This window comes from Bactrocera neohumeralis, chromosome 5 (genome assembly GCF_024586455.1).
Source record: "Bactrocera neohumeralis isolate Rockhampton chromosome 5, APGP_CSIRO_Bneo_wtdbg2-racon-allhic-juicebox.fasta_v2, whole genome shotgun sequence".
Lineage (NCBI taxonomy): Eukaryota > Metazoa > Arthropoda > Insecta > Diptera > Tephritidae > Bactrocera > Bactrocera neohumeralis.
In genome coordinates this window covers 8,395,522-8,408,700 of record NC_065922.1, presented here as the reverse complement: position 1 = coordinate 8,408,700, position 13,179 = coordinate 8,395,522, and the positions used below count along the sequence as shown (strand labels likewise).

The 13,179-nt window shown below is 36.9% G+C and overlaps 1 protein-coding gene across 3 annotated transcripts in view; it reads left to right on the top strand.

The window, feature by feature from the left end:
- Window positions 1-6,035: 6,035 nt before the first annotated feature.
- The window catches only part of LOC126758531 (tyrosine-protein phosphatase 10D-like), a 185,283-nt gene continuing 178,139 nt past the window's right edge, over window positions 6,036-13,179 (top strand). For all 3 annotated transcript variants that reach the window (XM_050472829.1, XM_050472828.1, XM_050472831.1), the window contains exon 1: window positions 6,036-6,164. The gene's annotated coding sequence lies outside the window, so the exon portion shown is untranslated. The remainder of the gene's footprint in view (window positions 6,165-13,179) is intronic.

Genomic DNA, 13,179 nt, shown 5'->3' with positions numbered 1-13,179 from the left:
ATCTCCTACCCGCGCATACATCTCTCACAGTTAACAACGCAGAGCAAAGACCAACAGGAAAGAATGGGCGACACGGCAATCCAAATAATCGGTAATGCAGTGGAAGTGTGCGCGGATTCCTTAGTGTCCCAGCTCGCAGTCAGCGCGGCACCCAGCTTTTCTGAGCCTGTTTAGCAACTTTCGCGGTCATACATTTTCCATCCATGTAAATACTAGCCATAATAGGTCAACAGCGAGCCTCGAATGAAAGTTTCGCATTATTTCGAGTGAAAAGAACCCTTTTACGCATGCAAGTTGCCGCATTTAGCACATTCGCCACAGCTATGCGGCAGCAAGTGCAAATGCAATTAGTTGCGCTTTATTTGTATGGACCACATCGCATTCCTCATTGACCCCACATCGTACATTTCATTAGCCACATATGCGCTGACCAATAAGGCTACCGCATTTTCTATTTAAACTGACATTAATCCATTTCAATTACGATTTATAATCGTTGCAGCGTTTTTGTTGTGCCTCCTTTGGTTGGTGACAGAATTCGCGGAGATTTGCTGCTGACACCGCGACTGCGCGGCAACTTGCACTGCCGTACGCCAATAGCGTTCACCTGTTTGCAGAACTCAAGCGGCCGACAAGCCTCGCCGCCTCGTTGCCTCGCCGCCTCGTTGCCTTACCGCCTCTTGCCACTTTGCAACTTAGCCGCGTTGCTGCCCCGCAGCGGGTCGCTCGACTTTCCTGTATTTGGCATTAAATTCTAATTAAACTTCCTGTCATTGCTGCGCATGTTTTATTGCTGTTGTCAAGTTGTCTTTGTTGTTGTTGTTTGTTCGCGCAGTCGGCGTCGCTCCGCCACTTTTCCAAAGCACTTTGCATCGCCGTCTCGAACAACGAACAATTGTTGCTAATGCACACAGCTGTTGACAACTTTTTGTTGCCGCAACTCGTCAGTCTGTGCAAATAAAATTTGTCGATCGCTTAATTGGTGTTTGTTGTGCGCGTTTACACATTTTTACAAGCACTGGAACATGTGTACTCGTCTATACAACTGTCTTTTAAGCGCATGCGCATTTTTCCCCGTTCCGTATGTCTGTATGTGTGTATGCTTGTGTTAATTCACGTGAATGCAGATGTGCTTGTCTTCTTCTTGTTGGCTTCTTCGTAAACTACTCAATCATGCAACTTTTGCGCAGTCGTCTGTCACGCGAAGAATGCGGTTTGCAGCGACTCTTCGCTATATTTGCCGAATAAGTCTCCGAACGCACGCAAACTGAAGCACGAGCGTTGCTCAATAAGTCACAGAATGTGAGGAGTGTTAGCTTTTCATTGGTTCTTTAAATATGTTGTACGTTCGATTCGCCAATTCTTTATTCGCTATGTTAGACATCTGCTCTTTTGCCCAGAAATTTCGCTTTGAAATCACTCTTCAAGTCACTCAGTTGTATTCAGTACCAGCGATGTGGACAGTATCCACTAGATAACTCAGCAAAGTTTTATAACTACGTGATACTCTATGCAACGGGTGATCCTTTTCGAGGTTCCCTACTTAAAAAAAAGCAGCGAAACTTCAAATTTAAAGGGCAATGTTTCCTATCATTCGAAAGAACATTCTTTGCTTTTATTTTCTAAGAATTATCTCTTTCAAATGTTGGCCGGTGCTACGTCTCAGATGGTCCATCCGTTGAGTCCAACTTGCGATGACTCGTTCGAGCATTTCGACTGGTAACTGGCGAATGTCACGTGTGATGTTTTACCTCAAACCCTGAATCGAAGCGGAATTGCCCGCAAAGACTTTAGACTTTATCTATCCCCACAAGGAAAAGTCTAACGGTGCGATATCACACAATCTTGGTTGCCAAATGATGGTCCCAAAACGTGAAACTATCTGCTTATTAAACTGTTCTCTCAATATCTTCATTGATTGATGCGAAGTGTGGGAATTGGCACGTCTTGTTGAAACCAAATGTCGCCGAGATCACGAGCTTCAATTTCAGACATCAAATAGTCGGTTATCATGGCGCGATAATGGTCTCCATTGACGGTTACGTTCTCACCGACATCATTTTTTAAAAAATATGGACCGATGATTTCACCGCAATACAAGCCACATCAAACTGTTGTTTTTTCTGGGTGAAATGGCAGCTCTTGAATCTCTTCAGGTTGCTTTCGGTCGCAAATGCGGCAATTTTGTTTGTTTACATGCCTCATTTATGCCAGTTACTTGTTCGATTGGCCACTCGCTAAGGTAAACCAACCTTATATTCCCAGTAGGCATTGAGTTAAGTAGGCATAATACTGTAAGATTTCGTACTAGAAATATTCTCAGACAATTTTGTGGTGTAATTGCTTGACTCAGAATTGTTTGAGCAGCCGTCAAAGATGGAAGAATCAAACCATTTCTGTAGCGGATAATAGCTGCTCATAAAAAGTAAGTCACGACAACATCAAGCGAAAAGAGTCGTGGTCGCATAGCATTGAGCCAACAGAAACGGTGGCCGCGTTTGACGATCAGGAAGGTTTCATTAAGTGGCCCATCTCTTATCGGCTTCTTCTCTACAGCTAAATTCGGCCTGTAATTACAATAAATGAAGAAGCGGTCATATTTTACCAATAGAAGAGCAATTTTTTGTTCCATCAGGACAATGTCAGATAGTGACTCGCATGAAGCTGTAGGAGCTTGGTTTAGCTGTCGTTAAGTATCCACCCAGCTCCAAGAGATCTTGTGAAAATCGACTCTTCCAGTTTTTTGACAATAGGGACGAACTTAGAATAGTCCTATTTTTCTCTTCTCAGTAAGTATTAACTAAACAATAAAATTGACAGACTTATTCGACGGTCCTCAAGCCACCAAAATTGTTGTTTTTTACATTCCATTTGACATTTATGAGCTTATCTGTTCGAGTCGCTAGGTAGAATGGGGAATTTCAAATGAGTATAACTTTTATTGTGGATGCTTAGAGAATCTAATTAAGCAAATATGATTCAAATGTTTATGTCTCTTGTCGATCATCCGAGAATATCATTATCTCTAGGATATAATCGAAATTTCTTACATGAGCGCCTCTTTGTTATACCCTGAACAGGGTATATTAAGTTTACCATCGTGTTTGCAGCGCTCAGCAGGAAACGTCGGAGACTCTATGAAGTATTTATATATACAAATGACTAGACTGACGAGCTGAGTCGATACAGCCATGTCCGCCACTTGTCAGTTTATACTAGAACCAGGTCCGTAGTTTTGGAGACAACGCCCCGAAATTTGGAACACGTGCTTTTCTCCCGAACAAGCTACTCATTTGTCGAAGTCGTCGATATTGGACCAATATAGGTTATAGTTGCAATACAAAGTAGCCGATCAAAACCCGCGATTCCCTTTTATGCTATAAGGTGTCACAGTAAGACGTACTAACGCTTCGGTACAACCGAAGTTAACGTGTTTTCTTGATTTTTTTCCCCCAAAGAGAGGGCCTTTCAAACTGCTTTCAAAATGCTGACCTTTTTTATGCGATTTCAAAAAAAGATGACTGAAATATGGACGATGATCCATCATCAACTCCTCGACCCACACCAACACAGTCTTCGCCAGATTCACCAACACAAGAACACAATACTGAGCATTAAATTGGTTTCGCGGTGCTAACACCGACAGACCAAAAAGTTTCCGTATCAGAGATAAGCCAACTTATCTGAAAGGTGTAACATTTTATTTTTGGCTAACAAAATGCGATGAGTGCATTTCACCACAGCAAGAGCAGAAGGAGAAATTATAACAGTGGCGCGTGAACAGAGCTGAGCATTCAATGAAAATTTGCTGAGAAATATACATTGCTATTACAGACGTACATATGTTGGCCTTTCGCTTATATTTTTATACGTTTACATGCAATCATATTAATTGATATGAATATCATTTTGCGAATTTTTCTGAATTCGTTCAAAATTGATAACATTACCATTAAATTATGATATTTTCAAAGTAATATTTGTAGGTACATATGTATGTACAAATATGAGATACTTTTTAAATATTTCATATGTTTGATAATATGTTATAAATTCACAAATATGTACATGTGTATGTATGTGGATATGTTATTTGTATATACATACATATTTATGACATACTATCACAATATCCTAAAAAACTTAATATATTACAAGAACATTGTCTGTAAATTACATTTCTTCATTTAAATTTTCATACGCATCTACATATTAGCACATAGTTACATACATACTTATGTATGTAAGTACAATTCAAATTCAAATCGTGATGTTATCATTTATCAGTAAAAAGTGTGAGCGCACTGCTCTATATGTACATACATACATGCATATGCATATGTGCACGACATTGCCGAACAAATAATGTATACACAAATCAATACAAATATACGTACACATGTAAATATGTACGTATGACATTCCCACACAAATAATGCATACACAACATACATACTTATGTATGTACATATATGCGTTCATATGTAGATATGTCACCCGCAAAAATTAAAAATATGGTTCTACAAAAACAACAATGGGTTCAAATAGCATCAGCGGCGTCACAAGTCAATATGGCAGCCAAGTCGATGCCCAAATTTGTAGAAAAATACACAACAACAATATTTTCATTCATGAACGCAAGCGCACTTTCAACAGGCAAACTTGCTTCATTCATAAAAACAAATACCATTACATCTCCCCGATCATGGCTTTGCCGTCAAGCGTCTTTTCGCGACGATGGCAAAAGCTAAAAATCATAAACTGAACAATTTCTGATATTTGTATGAGAAGAAAAAAGACAACCCCGCAAATATAAGTATAGAATAAAATTGACACCATAGTTTATTTGTCGATTTTCAAGTCAAGAAATGTGCCAAATATATAAAATATTCAATATTCCTCTGATTTATGTGTACAGTGGATCCCGGTTAAGTAGTACACCGCTTATATGAAAATCATCCCTCTTAACTGCCTATATCTTGCTGCATCTCACGGTTGGTTTTTTGAAATATGTACATAGAAATTATTGTTTTAAATACTACTCGCTTCAGTATCCGCACTCGCATATGTGCCATATTAAATTTTTTTTAACAAACCACAAAAAGCTATATCTTTAATTGTGGCACATAACCGAGATTGACTGTATTTGTCAAGGAATGTACAAAATATTGTTACGCGGCTTGCAAAAATCTGCGTCGATATGTATGCAAGCTCACACACAAACATACATATCTACGTTGGTTTGTTCGCGAAGCTGGTACAGCGGCAAGGGAAGCAGTGGCAATTAGCGATCGTTCGTTTGTGTTTTCGGCACAGCTCGGATTTTCTACCAACAACACAATGTTGTGAAGCATTGATTCTTTGACATGAAAGCAAAAAATATGAGCCTCGCCATTGGTTGTCCGCGTCAACGTAGATTTCGCATGAAGCATTGAGTGTACATATTTACATACATATGTTGCATGTAGACAAATTTACAAACATTATGCGTATGATTTGTCATATTTGTTTACATGCACACATAATTATATATGGACAAATGTGCAACCGCTTGGTCTTTTAACATGATATCGAAAAGTTTAATGACCAAAGCAAATATTTATTTAAGTATATAAATATACATATGTATGTATGTCGTACCAAACATATATAAAATGCATATGTAGGCAGTAATACAAATCTTATTGAAATATATGTTGGCAAAGATTTTATGCAATTCATCATAAAATAGCTCAATCTTAAAATATATACATACATACATATGTATGTACACACTTATGTGCTTTCATAACAAATATATTTACATATGTATACCGATCTATAAATTATATGCAGCATCGTTTGCGCATAGTAGAAAAGGGAATCTGCAAGCGTACATTTCTAAACATTGAAATTAACATATTTTTTCCCATTGGCTCTAATAACTACTCAGTTCTGTTATTGTCGTGCCCCTGATGTTAAATGGTGAAATGCGCTAATAATTTTCTGTGGTGAAATGCACCCATCCAAAACAGGTAATATCCCAAAATCGTGTAGAAAAAGTGTCAGTGCGTTTGTGTTTGTGTTTGTCTACTGGCTGAAAGGAGAAGAGCCGTAAAAGAAAATGTTCAAATCGGCGACAAAAACAATAATTTTTATGGCGTAAAAAAGGAAATAAATATACAGTAAGTGTGTTTGTGCGTGAAGTGAATTTGTAATGAGGAAGTGTGTTTGCTACATTGAAGTTGCAAAGGCAAACCTATAAAAAAAATTCATTTGAAAACTACACAGCAAAGCGTAGCGCTGAGAATCTCTTTGTTTGTGAGTGCGTCCGTGTGTGTATGCCTCCATAATTGCGGGAGTGTAGCACTGTGTCGACGTCTGCATGCAGGTACATAGATACATGGCGTTGAGCGTGTGTGTGTGTATTTATATACATATGTGGCAGCAACAAGCAAATTTAGTGGCGACACCGTTGTGCAACAACAAAGTGTAAACAAAACAAACAAAAAGAAACGTGAATATGTGTGTGTGTATGCACACAGCTGATAAAGTGAAAATTGTGTGGAAATACAAATTGTTTGCGCAAAAAAATTAAACATGAGATGTCTGTAGGCATTGCAGTGTTTATAAACATGTTACCAGCAACATTGAATGTTAGCCCAAAGGTGTTCGGTGGGTGTACGCCCACGCAAACAAGTGGATATGTAGTGAAAAATGAAGAAATAACAATTTTCTACAATAAGAATGCAAAATATTTCATTTTTAGTCTGTCTTTCATAAAAAAAAATTTGAGCGCATATTCTTCGATACTAATTGCTATGTTTTAATTATTTTTTCATTACCCGGAATACATACATATGTATGTACACTAAACAAGGTACTATATAGTATATCATTTGCCCAGCAGGAAAAGTGCAGGATGAGGTTTATATGCACGAATTAGTTCCTCAATTTTTGAGTTATCGACACATGTTCTTTTCTTTCAAGAAGCAGCTAATTTAGTATAATCACCGCTATCGAACCACTATAGCATACAGCTGGCATAGAAATGTTTTTGTATGGAAAATATTTTTATTTGACGAGATATCTTCACAAAATTTGGCATAGACCATGATCCAAAGCATTGCTGCAATCTCCGAACAAATCATTCAGATCGGCCCACTATAGCATACAGTTGCCATACAAACTGAACGTTCAAAATTAAGTTCTTGTATGGAAATTTTTTTTATTTGACAAAATATCTTTTCGAAATTGGGCGCAGGTTATTGCCTAAGATAGCGCTACAATATGCGAAGAAATTGTTCTGATCGGATTCATACAGTTGTCATACAAACTGAACGTTCAAAATCAAGATACATACATACATACATTTTTATGACTTTCTATGCTATAAATCATGAACCTGTAAAGGGTATTATAACTTTTGTCCAAAGTTCTAACATTTATTTTTTTAATTTTCACGTGACGCCGTCACATCCCATTAATAGTCAACGACCAAATATACGAAATTTCACCGCACTCGTTTAGTTAGTAATTTGTTTTTGTTTATTTCTTTCATGTGTTACCTTTGCTTTTGTTATACTATAGATTATTTCTTTTTCGTACTCATTCCACATTTTTCGCCTTCAAATAAACTCCGAAGTCGCTGTCTGCGTTTGCGTTTGAGTTTTTGTGACTGGTTTTCTACTCGCTGGTTGTTTGTTGGCTTATTGGCTCATGTCTTATAGTAGCTTATTGCTCATTGTTAATTTTTAGCCAGTCTCTTATTGTTTTTGTACACATACCCACCTATTGTTTTTGTTTTCTGTTAATTGCGAACGTCCACACTTGCCTGTGACGGCGTCGGTGACTTCGTTTTCGTACTAATTTGAAATTCCAAAAATGTGAAACTCAAGTCCAAGAAATGTTAATACCAACGAAAGAAAGACAAAAATAAAGAAAGTGTTTTTGCGATGTGCGTGCTTAGGCCATGCCCCTGTCATTCCACGAAGAAAGCACGCAATAATTTTTAAACAAAACCGTAAAGTTAACGTTTAAAATTAAACGGTCTTCAATTGGCTGTAACAGGAACCTGGAGAAGCGTCTCAGTCAGTTCATACTTATTTTTATAACGAATTCAAAGGGTTTCTTTTCTGTATCCCAGAAATAACGGACAAGAAGGCTTATGGTGTTCAGGAGCTGACAAAATGAATATTTTAGTCAGAGGAGATAAACGCATTTTTCTCGAAACATTGTTTTCAGATTCGGTGGGGAAAACTTCTCAGTTGATTTTTATTGATATATGTACATACATACATATGTATGTATGTATATCAGTTAATGATCGAAGCAATCCCATTTTGAATACTAATTTGAATTGTAAATTTGGGAAACCATCTTTTAATTCCGTTGCTTTGGTCTTCCATCGAAAAGATGTTATTAAACATTTTTAGAAACCATCTTTCGCCTTCACCTTTCCGGTATTCTTAACGAAAGGCAATATTAACTGATAAACTGACCCTATATTCTGACTCTTTCTTCTAGTATATTCAATATTAATATTGATTCATATGTACAATGTGTGTCTTGGGATCTAGACATAGAATGTTATATTTCAACCTAGTTCAATATTTTTGATTTGTCATGCTAATTTTGAGATGATTTCACATACATACAGTCAGAGTAATTAATATTCGGTTTTCTCTAACTCGTCAATTCAAACTACCAAAAAATTGTAAAAAAAAAATATTATTTAGTTTTGTTTGTTTTATTATTTAGGATAATTCAACAGTAAGTAGGGCACATAAGAAAAAAAATAATACAGAATTCTATTCTAAACAAAAAAAGCAAAAAACTTCAGGTACACATAAAAATAGCGTTCATTAATATTCGGTTTTTTGGTATTTAAGGCACAAAATTATTAAAAAAATTAATACCGAAAAACATTAATATTTCGTAGGATATCCCTTTTGTTTAAGCACTTCATTCAACCTATTTGGCATATTTTCAACAATTTTAGCAGTGTATGCCGGCGATATATTATCCCATTCCTGCTGCAGCTTAATTTTCAGGTCGGTTACTGAAGAAATCGTATGTTTGCGAATTTGACGATCTAATTCATCCCACAGGTTTTCGATGGGGTTAATGTCCGGGGATTGGGGAGGTGGATGGAGCACCTTGGGGCAATTATAAAGAAGCCACTCTTGTACTAACCGCGATTTATGTTTCGGGTCGTTATCTTGGTAAAATTTGAACGACTCTAAAATACCAAGTTTTTCTGCGCTACATTTTAAATTGGTTTTTAGGATATTAAGATACGACTCTTTGTTCATTATTCCATTAATAAAAACTAGTTTCCCGACCCCTTTTGCGCCCATACACCCCCACACCATAACGTGACCATTTCCATGCTTTACTGTGGGCCTCAAATTTTTCGGTTGCAGCTCTTCATTAGGTTTTCGCCAAACTTTTACACGTCCATCCGAACCAAAGACGTTGTATTTGCTCTCATCGGCAAATAAAACGTCATTCCACCAACTCTTTGGTTTAGAAATATATTCCTTGGCGAATTTTACACGTGCTTGTCGGTTTTTTGGTTGCACCAAAGGCTTTCGTCGCGCAATTCGACCATTAAAACCCTTAGCATTAAGAGTTCTTCTGATAGTAGACGACGAAACCTCTTTACCAAACTCTTCCGCAATCTCTGTGGCAATTTTTGGTGCACTTAAGAGGGGGTTTGCCTTTATTTTTCGTTCGATTGCCTTCTGCTCTCTCTCACTGAGCTTCTTAGGCTTACCCGGTTGTTTCAACAAATGTTCTCTTCCTTCATTTTTGTAACGCCGAACAATATCTCCCACTGTATTGACTTTCATATTGGTCATTTCTGCAATTTTTTTATAAGATTCTCCATTTTTATGATGAAAAATTACTAACTGGATTTGTTCCAGACTAGAATTTTTTCCTTTGCGCCCCATTGGAATTTTCTGTCTGAAATCAAACTATTTGAACCATTTCTAAATCAAAATTAATGTTTATTTATAATACCTTAAACAAATTTTCTCAGAAAATCACTTTTAGCTCACTTTTTACACACATAAACTCCAAGCGCGGGGAAAAACCGAATAATAATGGCGCGTCGTTTTCTAGTAAACTGTAAACATTACACGGTTGCTTTTTACAGAGTGATTCAAATACTCCAAAAGTGTCATGAACAAGGATTGTGAAAAAAATTGGTCTTATATTTAAAAATTGTTTTTTAATTGTTGTACATAAATACATACTTATCTATGGAGCAAAAAAAAATTGATGTCTGTAGCATTTAATACTTATATTTAAAAATGGTTTTTTTGATTTGGCTCAAAGGTATATAATAGTCTCAAAATTAAAGTGTTCTTGAGGGAGAACAATATTTTCGAAAAACTGACTGCTTAGGACATAAGTATAAAACCCTCAACAGGGTTTATTAAGTTTGCCACGAACTTTGTAACAGCCAGATGGAAACGTCGGAAGTTCTATAAAATTATCCTACAGTTTTTGAGATATCCATCGGAAATTTTGCATACGTCTTTTTTCCTCAAGAAGCTGCCCTTTTATCGGAACCGCCGACATCGAACCACTATACCATAGTACTTGTAAGGAAAACTTTTTCATTTGACGAGATATCATCAAGGAATTTGACATAAATTATTGTTTAAGGCAATTGTGCAATATCCGAAGAAATTTTCCAGATCCGATCACTATAGCATATAGCTGGCATAAAAACTGCACGATCATCAAGTTCTTCTAAGAAATATTTCGCATTTTTAGAAGATAATATGTCTTCGTTGCTACCGAAGTTAACATGTTTTTTTTTGTTTTGATATTCCTTCAATTAGATCCAGCGCCAAAAAGCGCTAATTTCGACGAAAAGTTTTGAAATCAACAGCCCTTACTCCTCAGCCTTATTATAATTAATATTTATAAAGTAATGTGACTACCAAATTTTACTTAAAATAATTAATTATACAAAAATTGTATTTTTTCCACCAAAAATTACCGAAGTTTCGCTGAAACCCATTTGAAAATTTCCCAAATGAAAACAAAAAATCGGCGCTTACCTGTTTTGGCGCAGCAGCCAACTTGTTGTAGGTACTTATAACTTAATTTTAAATAATTTTTTATTGCCAACTTTACATTTTGCCCATCGCGCATTTTGCGGTTGTTGCCGTTGTCAGTGTTGTTGTTGTTATTTGTTGTTTTAAATAAAATTTAAAAATCTTGTCCCAAATTCAATGTTGGCCGACAGCGGCGGGCGGGCAACAGGCAGCCGGAGGCAAAGGCAAGCGAGCGGGCAAACACGTTTTGCCAGATACTTCAAACCATAACCGCTTCTCATCGGTAGGCAGGCAGCCACAAACACACACGTAGTACATCGTTAGTAAGCGCTCGTACAGCGCACAGCCGCACAATAATAACAGAAACAGCGAAAAGCAATTCGACTTCAAAATATGCCGCTCACTACAACATAACTCAGCTTACTGCCAGCAATACCAGTATGACGCACGCACATATATGTATACGTATGTACATACATGCATATGCATATGTACTCGTACATGTGTGTTTGACGTTCCGCCCAACACGGTGTCCCACTCACTCACTAATTTTACCTGCCTTTATTCAGCTCACACTTGGCCCGTCGGTTGGCAATTCGACATAAACAACAACAGGCAATTGCATTGTACTTAGCTTGCATCAACATACATACATACATACATACATATTTGCATATGAACCTATACGAGCATGTGTATATATAAGTACGTATGTATGTAAGTGTTGTGCAGCGCTGTTGTTGCACTCGTAGTATGGCATTTCTTGCTTTTCATATTAATTCTTATTAACTTGCATTTACATTTTTTTGTTTTATTCACCGTTGCCTTTGCCTGACATTCCAGTTTCCTCATGACTTTGCTCTGCAAGTCTCTTAACACTCTTGCCTGTCGTCGCAGCACTCGAGTGCGATCTGTGTTGTTTTAAATATGTTTCATTTAACCATTTTACGAGTTTTACTATTATGATTGTTTACCTATGCGCGACGCATTGTCAGATATATGTACATATGTACATATGAATGACTGTATGTAACGCTGGCTGCCAGCCCCTCGCAATGTGGGTTCTCGATCAAAAGCGATCATGCAAAAATCCATTTGTTGTGATGCCGATAACTGGTTTGCTCTAGCTGACTGCCTGATTGTTTAACTGAATGTTAGTATCATTGTCTGCACGTAGTACTTTTCGATATAAACTTTACATCGGCAGACCTTGTTTCTGCCACAGGTATTTATTTTGACTAGTCAGATTTGTATGTATGTATGTAGCAGATGATTGTCAAGTATTGTTGACCCTTAGTAAAAGATAAGCATCTAACATCTGTAAACATCTGAGGTCCCCACGGTATGATACACTGGAGGACGTATCGATAGTGAGGCCCGAGAGTCTGTTAAAATTCGCGTCAAGCCCAAGCATCTAGTAACTGAACTCCATCTGGTATCGCAATGGACGAAAACTGGTCTATGCGTGGCTCATTGGCCTGCCAGATAGACATAACCTAACCTTGTAAAAATAACCCTCAATATCGACACATTCACGACCCTATAAATTTTCATATCAAACTTGGTCCATAAAACTGGTCAGGCGAAACTGTCGTTATCTCTATTTCTGTCATTTTAGACTATACTATGAAATAAAAATTATCTTTAAATTTTTCAATTTTGACTTTATCCCTATAAATATTGTCTCTCCTTTATGGAGGCCAAACATCTTATATTTAACACAAATCTGGATTATAACAATTTAGTCTATATAAAGACATTTTCATACAGCAATTCCAGTAAAATAGTTGACTCAAAAATTGTTTAAAAAGTAGCTTGTCTAATCTGCGTCGAGTACGAGTATTATTCAGAGGAGAAGGTACATACATATAAGACAAATACCATGGAATTTTTACTCCGAATAAAAAAATAGGTACATTTTTATTTTAAATTGTACTGAGCGAGGTATGTACATACCTAAAAATGTTGAGGGCCTGCTTTCTTTCATCACCTGATGTAAAAGGCCCACCATACTGAAAAAACATTTTTGACAAAATTCGTTGTTTTTATTTAAAAATAGCTTCCTTGAAGGGCACTGATTATAGGGACCCTCCAACTTTTGATACCATTTTTAGTATGATTTGAT